The 13,570-nt window shown below is 48.6% G+C and overlaps 1 protein-coding gene across 3 annotated transcripts in view; it reads right to left on the bottom strand.

The window, feature by feature from the left end:
• LOC122173562 (uncharacterized) overlaps window positions 1-5,502 on the bottom strand; it is an 80,422-nt gene extending 74,920 nt beyond the window's left edge. For 2 of the 3 annotated variants that reach the window (XR_010599328.1, XM_042848888.2), the window contains exon 1: window positions 5,366-5,502. The gene's annotated coding sequence lies outside the window, so the exon portion shown is untranslated. The remainder of the gene's footprint in view (window positions 1-5,365) is intronic. The other variant, XM_065587445.1, reaches the window with a different exon arrangement.
• Between the last annotated feature and the right edge of the window lie 8,068 nt (window positions 5,503-13,570).

Here is a 13,570-nt window from a genome sequence, read left to right as displayed (position 1 = left end):
ACCCCTCCTTTGTGGAGTCCCATAGGGATCAGTTCTCTCTCCGGTCCTTTTCAACCTCTTCACACAACCAGTAGGTGAACTGGTCAGATGACACTCACTCAAGCGCCAGCAATATGCAGATGACACAAAGTTGTTCCTATCCTTCACCACGTACGACCATGCCACTACCATGAAGATGGCCCAGTGCTTGGCTGAGATCAGCTCGCGGATGAGCATTTGGCTGAAGCTGAACCCAGGCAAGAGAGGCGAGGATGGTGGGGAGAGGGAAGTATGTCGAGGAGTTTGCAGCCATGCTGCAGTCTGTGGTTGAATTGGTCAGTTCAGTCCACTTTAGAAGTACTCTTCAACTCTTGCTGACACTAAGGTCTGATGTAGCAGCAACCACAAATAATGCTTTCTGTCAACTCTGGTTGTCTAGGAAGCTCTGTCCCATCCCGATGGATGATGACCTGCCCTTGGTTACACGCACCTTTGTCAATGCTTGGCGGGACTGCAGCAATGCAATATACCTGGGCATGAAGCCTTCAGCACTTAGGAAACTCCAACTAGTACAGAACTCTGCAGAGTGTCCCTTCAGCAAGACCGCCAACTGCGAGCACATCACACCCGCCCTCTGCTCTCTACACCAGCTTCCCAGAGACTTTGGGATCAAGTTCAAGGTCTTGCTTCTTAGCTTCAAAGCACTCCTGGGTGCAGCCTATTTAAAACAGCCGAAAGCTCCAAGATGAAGACCTTGCTCAACAACTCTTCTCCTCTGGCACAATGGAACTCTCAAAAATATGGGAACAGCTGGTCTGTGAAGGAGACAGAACGTTCTCAGGGGCTGGTCTGGGCCTGCAGCATGAACTCCCCCAGGCCCTAGGGACCACCACAAACCTCACCACTTTCCACTCCAAGTGAAAGGTGCCTTTTTTGGACCTTGCCTTCTCTAATAAATACAGAGCAGCAGGTATATTTAAAACAAAACAAAAAATCCAAAAACCTAAAGCCCTCACCAAAACAAGACATTCCAGTGAATGCATTTCTCCCCTTGGGGAGAGGATGAGAGAAGATATAACAGGTGACAGGTGCTTAGGACAGTGGTTAATGCACTAACTGGGAGGCACTCAGATGCTATAGTGATGAGCAACGAAGATGGTGTAAGAACCTAGATAGAATAGAATGGAGGATTTGCATCATCCATTCATGTTATACCTACTCTGAGTACCTCGGGGGCTTAGCTCTCCAGGGTTTTCAGTCTGGCACCTTTCACCAACACTGAATGCACTTAGGGAATTGGAGAATCATATTGTTTCTAGGACTCTATAGAATTTCCTCTCTGAACCTTTACAAATTAGAGAGCCCTGAGAGAACAATCTCTCATTTTCTTTCTTATGATATGTGGTCTGGCTGCTCAAGCGGGGGCAAAGCTTCTTGACTGAAAACACCACACCATGGGGAAAATTGGCCATCTGAATTTAGCCTCTAGAGGAGATCTCAACAGCTACAAAGCACCTGCCCTCAAACAACAGAAAGAGATCATTAATCCCCCGTCAGTCACCCTGGCTGATCACTCACTACGGAAAAGTGTTGAACGTCCTCAATAATTTCCAAGGGCACATTGCAGGAATAGACCCCAAGTGCGGAAGGAAGGTTAAGCTGAAGCAGGCTGGCCTTGCACTTACGGCACTGGCTGGGGACTCAGGAGGTTGGGGGGTCAATTCATAGCTCTGCCACAGACTTCCTGGGTTACCCTGGTCAAATCACTTAGGTTTCTAACTGAAACTGATTTCAATGGAAGTTAGGAGCCTAACTATCTATAAGGATCTGAGCCAGTCTGCATTTTAGTTCCTCATCTGTAAAATGGGGATAATACAACTTCCTTTCTCTCAGCTTTTGTCCATCATATCTGTTTAGATTGTAATCTCTTTGGGGCAGGGGCTCTCTCTTTCTAGGGGTGAGTACAATGCCTCGCACAATGGGACCCCAATTCATTATTTCAGATAATGACAGAAGAGCTCATCATAGTAGTGTCAATTGCAATATACTTATAGGTTAGAAACATGGTATGATGAGGTCTGAGGCCAGGGCTGGGATCCAGGAATTCTTGGCTTCTAATCCTAATGTGCTGTGTGATCATGGCAAAGACTCAGACTCAGTTTTCCCATGAAAAAAATGGGAATAGTAATTATGAACTACCTGAGGGTGATTTGCAGAGCCCTCCGCGGATACAAAATTTGTATCTGCATCTGGTCGGCAAATATGGCCTATGGATATAAAGCAGATATCTGCAAATTTGCAGAGCTCTAGTGATTTGAGAATTGTTTCATTAATGCTTGTAAAAAGGTTTGGAAGCTGGGAGATGCTACAGGTTATTTCAGATTCCAATTTCCCATGATCACATATCACTGCAAGACTTCATTGCCCACTTGCCAGCACACACATATACAGGAAGACTCACAGGTAAATACAGCCATCTGCAGACAATGGGAGTCATCAAGATTCCAAACCATCCTTAATGGCCCACACTTTACATAATTACAATAGGCCCTCAGAGTTATGTTTTATATTTCTAGTTTTAGACACAAGAGTGGTACATTTCTACAAATAGGATGATCACACTCAGTAGATTATGAGCTTTGTAATGATACCTTACAAGAGACCTTTTGCACAAAGCATATCCCAGTTACATTATAGTCACTTATATTTTTATAAAACCATATAGACTGCACAACATCACACCCAGAATACGGAGCGGTCATCATGGATCCAAGACAGCTCACGGTGAAAGCAGCAGGAGCTTCTGCCTGGTGAATGAGAGGGAAGCTCCAAGAGCTGAAGAAAACCAGAGTGCTGATCAGATGGCACAGACAGGAAGGTGCCATCTGACTGCAGACGTGGGCTAGCTGGAGAGGAAGGAGGAAAAATATGGACCAAGATTTCCAGGAATAACTAGTGGATCTGAGTGCACATCAAGACAAGGGTCCATACAATGGGCTGGTGAAAAACCAGACCCCGTTAAGGTGTCATATTGGAGCACCCAAAATCTTGGCTGCAAGATATGTCTCTCTTACAGCCTAGTTACTCACAGCTGGAGGAGCAGCTGGGGAACAAGAACCAAGAAGGAAGTGAACAGAAAAGTATATAAGTAATAACAGCTGGTGAATAGGTAAGTGATAACAGCGGTGGGTGGGAGAGGACACACTAGTCAATACCAGGAGCAGTATGGTTCTCTTCACCAGTGGTCTGGGGGAGGGCACACACCAATGTAATGGGCTTGATATGGACAATGCTAAATCAAGAGAAGCTGTTCAGTGGGCATTATGCACCTAGCGTAGACACGGATTAGCTGGTCACGGCCGATCTTAGGGCCATGGCCAGCTAGCATATTTTTAAAGGCTCCCAGGGGAGTTTGCCAAGGCGGTTGTAAAGGTTTTTAAAGCTGTGTCTGAGCTTGGTATCAAGTTGTGTTTCAAAAAACCTATTAGCTACCAGATTTTCAAATACAACCAATTTTTCTAGCCTACACAGGACCGAAGTGAAACCTGATTCACCAGGAGGGGAAATTATTTTTATTCAGACTGCTGACAACTCGTTGTTCTGCCTCTACCCCACGTACCTATTTAACTCAAACACATGAGAAACACTTGGGAGAAATGTCTCTTTTAAAGATCCAATCTTCCCCTGCCCCCCAACCTTCACAATTTCTTCAGTGAAGGGATGAGAAAGCTCCCAAGGAAATCTTGAACACCAGAGGGGAGACAGGAGTTGTCATTGGTATTTCTAAGGAGGAAAAAAAGCACAGAAAAAATGTGTTTTTTTTTTTTAAACACTTTTTTTTTTGAGAACCACCAAAGTTTCAGGCCTTCTTTATGCTTGCACAATAGGAGCCCAAGCTAAATTCCTCCCCCCACACCTCAAGTCACCTTGAAGGGTGCTTGCCTGAACCTGCCTGCCAGTGTGATCCAATGGTTAGGACACTAAGCTGACATTCAGGAGACCTGTGTTCTAATCCTAACTGCCAGCTTGCTGGTGATCTTGGGCAAATCATTTTCCCTCCCTGGGCCTGTGTTTCCCTCATCCCAGCATGGTCTGTTGTGCATATAGAATGCAAGCTCTTTAGGGCAGGGATGGGCTCTCAGGAGGCGCTTGCCCAATGCCCAAGTACTAATAAAGTCAGAGAAGGCCCAGCCCAGAGATACCAGGCGCCACATATTCCCTCATGGCCTTAGTCCCTCAGTGATTTGCCTCCCTCCCTTAGGGACACAAAAGCAGTCTGGTAGGAGATACCAGCCACCCCTCTTCCTGATCTGGGCTTCCAGGTCTTGCATACAACTCAGATCTCCTCTCAGTGTGCAAACTGGGGATTCTGCCATCCCCTCGCATCGCGATCCCTGGCCACCTCCCCACCAGTCCTCATGTCACTTCATCACCACCCCCTGAACACCGCTATTTTCCCCACAGCCCCCCATGCCACTCCCTAACCACCCCTCTGAACCCCCGCACTCTCCCCACAACAACCCCCCAGGCCACTTCACAACCACCCCTCCCCCCATACCACTTCATAACCACGGGGAAACCACTCCTCTGAAACCCCTGCCACTTTCCCCACACCCCCCCAATGCCACTTCATACCCACCCTCCCAGACACCCCATCCCCCACACCCCCATAACACTTCATACCCACCCTCCCAGACACCCCATCCCCCACACCCCCCATGCCACTTCATAACCACCCTGCTGCTGCCCCCCACATCCTCCCCACAGCACTTCATAACCACTGTCCTCCAATCAACTCCCTGCAATTCCAGGAGCTCCCCACTTTTACAGAGCCATGCCCCCTTCTGCCAGCAACACTGAGATCCCCCTGCATCTAGCTTGGAGACTCCTGTACTCTGCATCCCATTTTCAAACACCCCTGGACCCTGCTGGTCCCCACTTCAAAGCCACAGGGAGAAGCCCCACCTTGCCTCCCAGTCTCCCCTGTCTGAGCAATGCAAGGCGGCAGGTTTAATTCCAGGAGGAGGGAGGGGAACCTTCCTAAGGCACAACTCCTGCAGGAGAGCAAAGGAAGAAGGCCCCCCTGGGGAGGACAAGGGGCTCACTAGGGATATGGGGCAGCCCCCTTAGGAGAGCAAAGGGACTCCCCATGGGAGAGAGTAGATTGCCCCCCCCCCACCTCAGGGACAGCAGAGGAGCCATAGGGAAGAGAAGGGGGCAGGGGTCACCCCTGTATCCCACCAGGGAGAGCAGGGTGCCCCCATGCTGGTTTTCCCCAGGACAGTGCAGAGGGAAGCCCCAGGGGAGAGCACACAGCTGCTATCTCCACCCTCATTCCCACTCGCTTCTCCCAGAACAAACTTTCTGTGAGCACAAAGCCACTCACCACAAGGAGAAGCAAGGCCCTGGCTCAGAGTCTCCTGCAGGTCCCAACCTGCCCTGCCTCCTGGAAGGGGGAAGGGGGCTTCCTTCTCTGCAGGGAAACTTTCTCCCAGCTGTGAGCTGCCTTTCCCCAGTTGCTCTAAACTTTGAACAGGAGTCTGTGGGTGGGTAGCTGCAATCTCAGGGACTTCCTGGTTGTGCAGCGTCAGCCAGGGCACAGAGCAAAGGCATCTGCCAAAACCAACAGATTCACCTGTGGCTAGACAGGTAAAAGGGGCCCAGACAGAGTCCAACCAGCGTGGGCAGCAACCATGGCCCCATAATGGGGCACAAGGGAAACTAGGGATGGACAAAGTACCCATTTAAAAAAACCTTTATATTGACCTATTTACCCAGCAAGCCCCCTTTTCTGTAGAGAGGGGCACAACCAATCCCCAGGGCCGGATTAACTCTCCTGTGGGCCCGGGGCTATTAGATTTTGTGGGGCCCTGTATACAAGTCTTTTTCCTAATTTAAAACAAAATGATCACAATTATGGCATTGAGGCTATTAACGCTATACTAAACTTGCTTTTTAATTAACATAAAGCCATTTTGTGGTTACATTTCAGTCTTAAAACATATAGAATGTAGTTAATTCAGAATAGCCTATGTCTTACCTTAGAACAGCTGTTATATTAGTTTCTTTCTGGGAGGGAGTTTGGGTTCAGGAGGGGGCTCCAGGGTGGGGCAGAGTGTCAGGGTGCAGGGTCTGGGAGGGAGTTTGGTGCAGGAGGGGATTCTGACCCTGAGGCACAGGGTTGGGGTACAGGAGTGGATGCGAGGTGCAAGCTTCAGCCAGGAGGCGCTTACCACAGGCAGCTCCTGGCCGGCGGAGCAGCAGGGCTCAGGCAGGCTGCCTGCATGTCATGGCCCCACGCCGATCCCAGAAGTGGCCGGCTGCTGGCATGTCTCTGTGCGCCCGTGGGGGGAGGGGAATAGCGTGTCTCCGTGCACTGCCCGTGCTTGCAAGAACCACCCCCGCAGCTCCCATTGGCCAGTTCCCGGACAATGGGAGCTGTGGGGATGGTGCTGGGGGCAGGGGCAGAGCTTGGAGCCGCCTCCCCCTCCTCCCCTGCCTGGGGCCACAGAGATGTGCCAGCAGCTGGCCACTTCTGGAAGTGTCATGGGGCACGGCATGCAGGCAGCCTGCCTGAGCATAGGCGCCAACTCCGTGGGTGCTCCGGGGCTGGGCTCTGCACCCACCGGCAGCTCCCCACCCCAGCTCACCTCTACTCTACCTCCTCCCCTGAGCACGCCACATCTCCGCTTCTCCCCCTACCTCACCGTGCTTGCCACCACGAAACAGATGTACTGCGGCGGCAAGTACTGGGAGGGAGAAGGGAGGAGGGGGAACGCGGCGCACTCCAGGAAGAGGTGGGGCCGGGGCCAGGATTTGGGGAAGAAGTCCAATAGGGGCTGGGAGGGGGCAGAGTTGGGGCGGGGACTTTGGGGAAGGGGTTGGAATGGGGGCGGGGTGGAGTTGGGGCAAGGCCGGAGGCGAGCACCCACTGGCGCCGGGAAAAGTTGGCACCTATATGCCTGAGCCCTGCTGCGCCAGGGCCTCCCTTAGCCCGGAGTCCTGGGCTGCAGCCCCTAACGCCCCTGCATTAATCCAGCCCTTCCAACCCCCCCCAGATCTGAACACCCCAGAACTTTGGGGGGGTGCATACATGAAATTCAAACCCAGATGAAGGACTCAGTTCTGCCACTTGCTCCAGTCTTTGCAGTGGGCTGAATCATCAATTGAGATCCTATGTGTCCACCTCCAGTTCTGAGCCTTAGATGGTCCCCCCTAGCTCCGCTAGGGGGGCAGGGTTCATGACCACAAGATATCAGTGCTTAATTGGTGCCCTGAGCCCTGGCATCGCTAGACTTGGCAGTTCCTAGCCCCGGCACCTCTGGGCTTGCTCTATCAGTTATGAATGTAAAAAAATTGCTTCAGCCCTGGGCCCCTCTTTCATTACAAATGAAGCACAGTAAGGCACCCCCCAATGACTTCCCCGGAGCTGCTTCAGCCTCCCAGCCTCACATAGAGAAGCTTCAGGGCTGGAGGGGAGGGATCATCAAAGCATTCCAGCCACAAACTTATGTTGGGGGTCTGAGCAGGGTGACCTAAAGTATCCTGAAGCTCCAGTGTAGGAAGAATGGTTTCCCCCAAGCCCTCCTAATGGGTTTCTGTAAAGAATAATTATTAGGCCTGATTGTCCATTGTCTTGCAGCTTGTGCTGTCATTGACACCTGTACAAAGTAAGGGTTAAAAGGCATCAGACCAGAGTGCTAGCATCTGACTCTCACTTTATACAGGTGTCTATGATTACACAAGGCAACAGAGCCTTAGCCCTGTTTTATAATACCGGGAAACAGACTGACCTTTTTGCATTCCTCACTCAGTTAATCATTGAAGTTTTTACACTCCAAAAAAATACCAAGCAGGCTGGGAAAGGCATAGATTCCAAGGCCGGAAGGAAGCATTGTGATCATCTAGTCTGACCTCCTGTATAATACAGGACTGAGAACTTCCCCAAAATAATTCCTAAGGCAGATCTTTCAGAAAAACATCCAATCTTGATTTAATTGTCCGTGATGGAGAATCCACCACGGCCCCTGGTAAATGGTTTCAATGTTTAGTTACTTTCACCCTTACACATGTATGCCTTATTTCCAGTCTGAATTTATCTAGCTTCAGCTTCCAGCTACTGGATTGTGTTATACCTTTCTCTGTTAAGGCTGGTCTACACTGGCGGGGGGGGGGATCGATCTAAGATACGCAACTTCAGCTACGTGAATAGCGTAGCTGAAGTCAAAGTATCTTAGATCGATTTACCTCGGGTCCTCACGGTGCGGGATCAACGGCCGCGGCTCCCCCGTCGACTCCGCTACCGCCTCTCGCTCTGGTGGAGTTCCGGAGTCGACGGGGAGCGCGTTCGGGGATCGATTACTACCCGCCGATCTGGTGGGTAGTGAAGACGTACCCTTAGATGGAAGAGCCCATTATCACATATTTGTTTCCCATGTAGGCACTTGTGATCAAGGAACTCTTGAGCGTCTCTTTGTCAAGCTAAATAGACTGAGCTCCTTGAGTGTAGCACACTAACATGTGTTTTCTAATCCTTTAATCATTCTCGTGGCTCTTCTCTGACCCCTCCCAAATTTATCAGCATCCTTCTTAAATTGTGGGCACCAGAACCGGACACAGGATTCCAGCAGCGGTCGCACCAGTGCCAGATACAGATGTAAAATAACCTCTCGGCTCCTATTCGAGACATCCCAGGATCGCGTTCCCTTTTTTGGCCAGCGTCAGACTTAGAGCTCATGTTCAGCTAATTATCCATCAGAATCTTTACCCATCAAATCTTTGTCAGAGTCACTGCTTCCCAGGATAGAGTCCCCTGTCCTGTAAGTATGGCCTGCAGTCTTTGTTCCTAGATAATACATTTACGCTTAGCCATATTAAAATACATATTGTTTGCTTGCTTGTGCCCACTTTACCAAGCAATCCAGATCACTCAGAATCAGTGAGTGACCTGCCCTCTTCATTATTTACCGTTCTCCCAATTTTTGCTGCAAACTTTCTAAGTGACGATTTTATATCTTTTCCCAGGTCATTGATAAAGATGTTAAATAGCCAGGAACCAATCCCTGTGTACCCCATTGGAAGCACACCCCTGGGCAGTGTGTATAAGAGGATTAACGGGGCAAGAAATGCTGGATGCAGCGTGCCTCCCTTTGGAGGAGCACCAGTCCAGCAGCCGTTGAAGCACCACTGCTGGGAGCTCCCAAGAAGGGAGGGGTCCACCGCCCCCCACCCCAGCCCTGAGGCCTCGCCCTCGCTCAGCATCTTCCTGCCCCCGCTCTGTCTTTTCCTCCTGAGACCCACTGCCCGCCTCTCTCTCCCCTCTCTGCCCCCTTCCCCCATCACTTGCCCTTAAGGCCTGAGGGGGCAGAAAGGAGCAAGCAGGGGGCTCAGGGGAAGGGATAAAGAGGAGCAAGTAGCAGAGGGGGTTTGGGGAAAGGGGTAGAGAGGAGCGAGCGGCAGGGGGGTTCAGGGAAGGGGCGGAGAGGAGTGGGCATGGGGTGCCTCAGGGGAGGGGGCCTTGGGGGAAGAGGTGGAGTGGGGTCTCGGGGTGGAGTGCAGGCAGGGCCTTTGGGGAGGGAGGCCAGGTGGGGGTGAGGCCACAGTCTGGGTGCCAGTTGGCCCCTCCCACTTCTGAGGAGCTTCCGGCGCTCCCACCCAGCCTCCCCAAACGCCAGAGTCACATGCCACGCCTATGAGCACATCTACTTGATGATGATTCCCCATTTACAATTACATTTTGAGACCTATCAGTTAGCCAGTTGTAATCCATTTTGTGTGTGTGCCATTTAATATTACCTTGTTCTAGTTTTCAAACAAAATGTTATGCAGTACCAAGTCAAATGCCTTGCGTTAGTCTAAGTATATTATGTCAATACTGTTACCTTTATCTGCCAAACTTGTAATCTCATCAAAAAAAGGTATCAAGTTAGTTTGACAGGATCCATGTTCATTTGCATTAATTACCTTACCCTCCTGTAATTCTTTATTAATCAAGTCTCATATCATAGCTGCTCTGTTATCTTGCCTGAGATCAATGTCAGGCTGACAGGCCTGTGATTATCCTGGTCAGACTATTTACCCTTTTTAAAAACTGGCACAACATTAGCTTTCTTCCAGACTTCTGGAACTTCCCCAGTGCTCCAAGACTTATTGAAAATCAACTTCAATGGTCGAGGAAGCTCCGCTGCCAGCTCTTTTAAAACTCTTGGATGCAAGTTATCTGGCCCTGCTGATTTAAAAATGTCTAAGTTTAGTAAAAAGAACAGGAGTACTTGTGGCACCTTGGAGACTAACAAATTTATTAGAGCATAAGCTTTCGTGGACTACAGCCCACTTCTTCGGATGCTTATAGAGTGGAACATATATTGAGGAGATATATATACACACATACAGAGAGCATGAACAGGTGGGAGTTGTCTTACCAACTCTGAGAGGCCAATTAAGTAAGAGAAAAAAACTTTTGAAGTGATAATCAAGATAGCCCGGTACAGACAGTTTGATAAGAAGTGTGAGAATACTTACAAGGGGAGATAGATTCAATGTTTGTAATGGCTCCGCCATTCCCAGTCCTTATTCAAGCCTGAGTTGATTGTATCTAGTTTGCATATCAATTCTAGCTCAGCAGTCTCTCGTTGGAGTCTGTTTTTGAAGTTTTTCTGTTGTAAGATAGCCACCTGCAGGTCTGTCATTGAATGGCCAGACAGGTTAAAGTGTTCTCCCACTGGTTTTTGAGTATTATGATTCCTGATGTCAGATTTGTGTCCATTAATTCTTTTGCATAGAGACTGTCCGGTTTGGCCAATGTACATGGCAGAGGGGCATTGCTGGCACATGATGGCATATATCACATTGCTAGATGTGCAGGTGAACGAGCCCCTGATGGTATGGCTGATGTGATTAGGTCCTATGATCATGTCATTTAACATCCTCCAGCGATACTAGAAGAATGGAAAGAGTGTTATCATCACCTTATGATGAGATTATATCATCTGTTTTTTCCTGAAATATAGAGCAGAAATATTTATTGAGCACTTCTGCCTTTTTTGCATTATTATTGATAATCTACCATTTCCATCTAGTAATGAACAAATATCATTGTCAGGATTCTTTATGTTCCTAATATTTTTAAACTTCTAATTACGGTTAACTCTGCTGGCCATACATTTCTCCTTGTGTCCTTTTGCTTCCCTTATAGATTTTCAACAATTCCTAACCACCATTTACTCTAGTTCAAACCAGCAAGTGAGCCATGCCCCATGCTGCAGAGAAAGGCATAGCCCCCTCCCACCACCAGGTCTCTGTCACTCTGACCTGGGAACCCCAAATACGGTAATCCTTTCCAACCACAAATACGGTAATCAATTAGACCCTGAGCATGTGGGCACCTCCCACCAGCCAGACATCTGGGAAAGAATTCTCTATAACAATTCAAAGCCCTCCTCATGTAGTGTCCCATCTCTGGCCGTTGGAGATATTTGCTACTTGCAGTCATGGATGGGCCATATGCCTTTGTAGGCAACCTCATCATACCAACTCCTCAGTAAATTTATCAAGCTGAGTCTTGAAACAAGTTATGTTTTTTTGCCCCCACTATTCCCCTTAGAAGGCTGGTCCAGAACTTCACACCTTTGGTGGTTAGAAACCTTTGTCTAATTTCAAGCCTAAACTTGTGGATGGCCAGTTTATATCCATTTGTTCTTGTACCAACATTGGCCCTTAACTGAAATAACTCCTCTCCCTCCTGGTGTTTATTCCTCTGATAATAGAGAGCAATCACTTCTCCTCTCATCCTTCCTTTTGATAGGCTAAACAAGCCAAGCTCTTTAAATCTCCTGTCCATAAGGCTCTCTACTCCTCTTCGAAGTGGGTATTCACCCACGAAAGCTCATGCTCCAATATGTCTGTTAGTCTATAAGGTGCCACAGGACTCTTTGTCGCTTTTTACAGATCCAGACTAACACGGCTACCCCTCTGATACTCTCCATAAGGTAGGTTCTCCATTCCTCTGATCATCCTAGTAGCCCTTGTCTGCACCTCTTCCAGTTTGAATTAATCTTTCTTAAACAAGGGAGACCAGAATTGCAAGTACTGCAGATGAGATCTCATCAGTGCCTTGTATAATTGTACTAACACTTCCCTGTCTCTACTGGAGATACCTCGCCTGATGCATCGTAGGACTACATTCGTCTTTTTCACAGCCACATCATGTTGGGGACTTATAGTCATCCTGTAATTGACCAATATACCTAGGTATTTCTCCTCCTCTGTTGCTTCCAACTGATACATCACCAGTTTATTGCAAAAATTCTTGTTGTTAATCCCTAAGTGCATGACCTTGCACTTTGCACTATTAAATTTCATCCCATTTCTATTATTCCAACTTTCAAGGTCATTCAGATCTTCTTATATGATATTCCGGTCTTCCTCCAGATTGGCAATGCCTGCTAATGTTGTAAAAAGCAACAGAGGGTCCTGTGGCACCTTTAAGACTAACAGAAGTATTGGGAGCATAAGCTTTCGTGGGTGAATGCCCACTTCATCAGATGCAAGTAATGGAAATTTCCCGAGGCAGGTATAAATCAGTATGGAGATAACGAGGTTAGTTCAATCAGGGAGGGTGAGGTGCTCTGCTAGCAGTTGAGGTGTGAACACCAAGGGAGGAGAAACTGCTTCTGTAGTTGGATAGCCATTCACAGTCTTTGTTTAATCCTGATCTGATGGTGTCAAATTTGCAAATGAACTGGAGCTCAGCAGTTTCTCTCTGGAGTCTGGTCCTGAAGTTTTTTTGCTGTAAGATGGCTACGTTTACATCTGCTATTGTGTGGCCAGGGAGGTTGAAGTGTTCTCCTACAGGTTTTTGTGTATTGCCATTCTTGATATCTGACTTGTGTCCATCGTGAACAGGTCTGACTACGAGATAACTCTCCAATACCAAATTCTACAGGCCACTTTCCTCAGATCCCACTGAGGAATACACTAAGAAACTGCACCATCTACTCAGGACGCACCCTATACTAACACAGGAACAAATCAACATACCCTTAGAGCCCCAACCGGTGTTATTCTATCTATTACCTAAGATCCACAAACCTGGAAATCCTGGACGCCCCATCATCTCGGGCATTGGCACTCTCACTGAAGGACTGTCTGGATATGTGGACTCCCTACTCAGACCCTACGCCACCAGCACTCCCAGCTATCTCCGTGACACCACTGATTTCCTGAGAAAACTACAATGCATTGGTGACCTCCCAGAAAACACCATCCTAGCCACCATGGATGTAGAGGCTCTCTACACCAACATCCCCCACACAGGTGGAATACAAGCTGTCAGGAACAGTATCCCTGATGATGACACAGCACAACTTGTTGCTGAGCTCTGTGACTTTATCCTCACGCACAATTATTTCAAATTTGATGACAATATATGCCTCCAGACCAGTGGCACCGCTATGGGCACCCGCATGGCCCCACAATATGCCAATATTTTTATGGCTGACCTGGAACAACGCTTCCTCAGCTCTCGTCCACTCACGCCCCTTCTCTACCTACGCTACATTGATGACATCTTCATCATCTGGACCCTTGGGAA

This window comes from Chrysemys picta, chromosome 3 (assembly GCF_011386835.1).
Source record: "Chrysemys picta bellii isolate R12L10 chromosome 3, ASM1138683v2, whole genome shotgun sequence".
NCBI lineage: Eukaryota > Metazoa > Chordata > Testudines > Emydidae > Chrysemys > Chrysemys picta.
This window is presented reverse-complemented; position numbering and strand designations above follow the sequence as displayed.